Source organism: Notothenia coriiceps, unplaced genomic scaffold (assembly GCF_000735185.1).
Source record: "Notothenia coriiceps isolate Sejong01 unplaced genomic scaffold, NC01 NC01_scaffold00003522, whole genome shotgun sequence".
Lineage (NCBI taxonomy): Eukaryota > Metazoa > Chordata > Actinopteri > Perciformes > Nototheniidae > Notothenia > Notothenia coriiceps.
This window is the reverse complement of record NW_011336223.1, coordinates 480,003-485,227: the sequence shown is the minus strand read 5'-3', so window position 1 is coordinate 485,227 and position 5,225 is coordinate 480,003.

Below are 5,225 nucleotides of genomic sequence, written 5' to 3'. Positions count from 1 at the left end.
GAAGGCTTCAGTAGAAGCTGCTGGGAGTCCCAGCAGCTTCTACTGAAGCCAGTCCCCAACTCCGGGGACTTCCGGCCGGGGATTTTGGGCGGCAGTATACGCCGTGAAGTTGTTTGCGGCCTGCCAGTAAACCCAAAGCAGAAGAAGAAGAAGTGACGTCAGCGGCTTCATTTGCCTAATCCACCCCCAGGAACTAATTTCCGGTGTGAACGCGATCTGTACTTAGTTCANCCCCCAGCCAATCAGACATAGGAACCTTTTTCTCCCACAAAAGTCCCTGCAATTAGTTAATCAGAACAATTTTTACCCCGTTTTCAGTCCCTGCTAGAGAGCAGGGACTTTTGTGGGAGAAAAAGGTTCCTATGTCTGATTGGCTGGGGGGAATGCAAACCACGCCCCGTAAAACTCCCAAAATGTGAAGCTGCTGGGAGTCCCAGCAGCTTCCACTGAAGCCAGTCCCCAATTCCGGAGCCTTACGGCCGGGGACTTCGGGTGGCAGTATACGCCGTGAAGTGGATTGCGGCCTGCCAGTAAACCCAAAGCAGAAGAAGAAGAAGTGACGTTAGCGGCTTCATTTGCCTAACTCCCCCAGGGACTTATTCCGGTGTGAACGCGATCTGCTTTAGTTCATCAGAACTAAAAGAGTTCTCATGAACTATTGTGGGAAAAGTACTTGGTGTGAACGCGCCTTATGACTGATTGACTGGGCGGATTGCAAACCATGGCCTGTAAAACTCCCAAAAAGTTTTGTGAAGCCGCTGGGAGTCCCAGCAGCTTCTACTGAAGCCAGTCCCCAATTCCGGGGACTTCCGGCTGGGGACTTCGGGTGGCAGTATACGCCGTTAAGTTGTTTGCGGCCTGCCAGTAAACCCAAAGCAGAAGAATAAGAAGTGACGTCAGCTGCTTCATTTGTGTAATCCTCCCTCAGGAACTTATTCCGGTGTGAGTGCGATCTGTACTTAGTTCATGAGAACTAAAGAATTCTCATGGACTAAGTTCTCATGAACCTTTGTGGGAAAAGTACTGCGATGTGAATGCGCCTATATAGATCTCGTAGTGCACCCTGCTGGTTTCAGCCTTTGCAGCAGATATTTATGCTTTGACTATAGCTTGAATCCAAGTAATTGTCCGACTCGATGTAAACTCATACGATACATCCAAACATTGCAAAATTCAGAGTTAATTAAATTGAGGCTTAACGATTTTACTACGATCAAGTGAAGATGATATATAGCAGCAGCAGTAGAAAAGAGTGTGACTCATGTGTGTGTTCAAAATAAATCAATACTTGAGGGTGAAATACTGCATGTAGAAGGAATAAACCATTTAGTTCTTGAAAAGTTTGCACTTTTTTGATAATGCACAAATACAGTAATTGTTTTTTAAACGTGAACAATTACCATACACATCAAATACATTTAATGCTGTTTAAATTCCAGTAGACAAACAATGTGCAAGAAAGATGATAATGAAAGTGTGGGGGATGTAAAACTCGCAGAGCTTATAGAGAGTTTCATCACAAGCTAAAACCTCCCGTTGAGCACTGAGCTTGATTTACTGACATCTATTTGACCCCCTAGGTCTAAAAGTTCTGAAATAGGGTGGCTAACTTTTAAGGCTATGGACAATAATTTTGGAGAATCTGATTAAAGATCTGTTCCCATTTATACTCAAAAGCGTAATTGAGGTCCAACATTGTTGTTGGGCGATATGGCCCGGCTAGGATAGATCTCCCTGCAGGACAGAAAAGCTTCCCATCACCAAATTTGGATACGCTTTTCAATTCAGACCATTTGTTGCCATTAAGCTGAAAGCACACTGTTCAACTAATGTGCCGAAGGCTTAAGGTTTCCCTTAATTGAAAAGGGCCTGTCAGCAGGGCCGGCCCGTAGCACTGGCGTTATAGATGTTCGCCTAGGGCGCCAGATCTGGGGAGGCGCTGCGCTGGTAGAAAAACATTTTTGACCGTTGGTGCTCATCCTAATTTTCGGCCTTGATGTAACAACATTCATAATTAAGTAAATGTAACACCCTTTTTTGACCCCGGTTACACTTTTCATTTGCCCTGCACGATGCGCTGTAAGTGATGAAAATGGGGGATGTTGGCTTATCTGGCGCCCGCAGCTTCCACGGCCAAAGTGCGAGTGAGCTGGGAGCGAATGAGGGAGAGAGGGGAGGGTGCACCGGTAACGTTGCTGAGTTGTTTATATAGAAGATCTGGTGCTGCCTGCTCTAACGGATATTAAAAGGAAGAACGTTTCTTTCAAATAATGTGGAGGGAGAGTCCTCTCCAGTCAGACTGAGAGGCTGATACTACAGGTTAAGTGAGGTAAAGGACTCTGAGATGTTTTAGATAGTTTTTCACTAGTCTAAGTTATCTCAGGTGGGTTCTCAAACGGTTTTGGTCCCACAAATTTATGTTAAACAAATATTTCCAAGGCACTTCCTTTATAATTAATTGGGATAAAACAGGTTTGAAAATCATTTCAATGTATACTATAGGACAGTAAAACCAAAAATATTGGTTTTAAAACTGGAGAGATTAAAAAAAAATGCAGGATAAATAAATGTTAATAGGTCAAATAAGATATGAATGAACAACAAAAATAAAATAATTACATTTTATTTTTTAATTGGCTATGGTAGGTTATTGGTTATGTTCACATACTTATTTTTTTTATGTTTAGAGTTGGTACCCCCTAGATCTAGTAGTAATTCTGCTTTAAAGTGCACCAGATTGAAGCATTTTACTTTAAAGGTAACATTCATGGCCATTTCCACGATCATAATTCCATTGTTTGAGGTATTACTAAATAGAAAAATACTGTGCAATTTTCCAAACTCACATTGGTTTTTCGCATTATTCAGCCTGCCAGTCACGGAGCAGAAATCAGCAGGCTGCCTGCACTGGAGTGTGTTTGTGGATTGGGTCAATTTGGACCAATCAGCGGGGGGCTTAAAAACGTAACGGCTCCGCGGACGTAACGTAACGGCTCCACGGATTGGCCTACTTTAGTTCCGGGTACGTGCTTTCGTAAGCACGTTACCTGAAGTAATAGCCAATCGTGATGTACGTTACGTCCGATGAGCCGTTACGTTAAGCCCCACTGATGGTCCGAATTGGGGCCAGCGTATACACACCTCAGTGCAGGCAGTTCTGCTGAGTTCTGCTCCGGCTGCAGGCTGTAAGCGGAACCAGTGAGTTTTGGGGAAAATTGCACAGTATTCTATTTTACATACATCAACAATGAACTTCATAACAGTGACAAGGGCCATGACATGTTACCTTTAAGCTGAAAAGCTTCAAGTCTGGTGCACTTTAGCAGAATTTTACTATAGATCTTAGGGGGTACATATACTCTAGACATAAAAAATAGGTATGTGAACATAACAATACCTACCATAGCCAATTACTTGGATAAATGTAATTGATTTTATCTTTTTTGTTGTTCATTCATTCTTATTGACCTATTCAACATTTATTTATTCGTGCATATTTTTTAACCGCTCAGTTTGTCAGCAATATTTTTGGCTTTACTGTCCTATAGTATGACATTGGCAAATGATCAAGGCAACACCTGTGGTACACCAATAATTATACAGGAGTGCCAAGAAATATTGTACATAAATGGACCAACCGAGACTCACTGATATATCTGAGACTAATGATGGGATGAAGTATCTAAGGTAGTCAGAGTCGTTTCAGCCTGACTGAGACGGTGGTATCAGCTCTCATTCTGGACTGGAAGAGCACTATCCAAACGGTGGACATTATGCACAACGTCTTCTATTAATATCCGTACATGGCACAGTGCAGCACCACGTTTCTAATAACAACAAACATAACTAAACCTAGGTGCACCTTTCTCATCTCGTCATATCGCTCCTCGACTCCTCGCACTCTGTCTCGGTAGCTGACCGGAATGACATTCAGCGCCGCCATGATGAAGGACATCTCCCATTCTCTATCACTTACAGACGCGAGATCGTGCGCGAGGACAATCTCTGGAGGAGGTATAACCGAGGACACACTGATGGTCTTACCATGGTACTTCGCGGCTCCTATCGCGGATTGCATTTTCACGGGAACGTTGGGTATGAAATAGGCGTGACACACCGCTGGAATCATTTCAAAACCATGGCGGGAGCAATGGCACAATTAAGTTTGAAATGATACGTTGCCCATTAGTTATTTAAGAAGTGAAATGCGCAATCCAACTCCGCCCGTCTGTAATGCAGTTAGAGCCCTCTAACCGCATTCCGCTTATTGACATTTCACCTGATATTCTTTATGTTTTTTATCCACATTTTAACTACACCCAATCCTGCCTACAGCATGCCATGATGTTTACAAAGTGCACAAACGTTAATTTGTTTTGTAAGAGGTGTTAAATAAACCAGAACTTGTTTAAGCATTCAGCACCATTCAATTTGGTTTGGGCTATGTTGTACACCTAGAATCCATCGCTCATTACAGTCTGTAAATCTTCCCACAGTTTTAAGCTACACCCTTTTAATTTGGTCTTTCACAGGGACAGAGCAAGACCTCTGACCCTCATCAAAGTGAGGGTCGAGAAACGATACAACTTTTTACTGGCCCGAAGGCACACTGCCAAGAAGCCTGGGAGTGAGTGACATTTTCCTGGATTGTGGAACTAATAGATCCGTATTTTACGGCATGCATGAGGGCCATCGGTGGGAAGGCGCAATCCATCGACCGCCTCCACCCTGATGGACTCGGCCACTGCTCTGTGGCTTCTGGCAGTGCCAACAATCCACTGAGGCTGTCCGACCAGGCCACAGTGGAGGATGAGGAGCCACGGAGTCTGCTCGGACAGCTAGGAAGGTGTGTTGAGCCATCCACCTCTGCCGGTCCCCTCCCCCCGAAAAAAAAAGAGAAAAGGCGCTTTGCCTAGCAGTCCTTGGAGGCAGAGGCGGACAAGGATGAGGACGCGCTTCAAACCGCAGCAGGCAGCCTCGGAGGAAGCCTCCGCCAAATTCCTCAAGCCCTTCGAGGAACTAAGTTTAGGAAAGCCCAATAGTGTCTTTTTCTTTTGCTTTTTTCCTGTACTTTGGATGTGTTCATTTATTCTTTATTTATATATTTACATACACATTATAAACATATTTAAAGTTTGACCTTAACTGGTGGTGTGTTCAATATTTCTGTTATTCAGCCCAGTGTTCGTGGGTCTGTGGACCCGAACGAACCCTGTATGTAATAT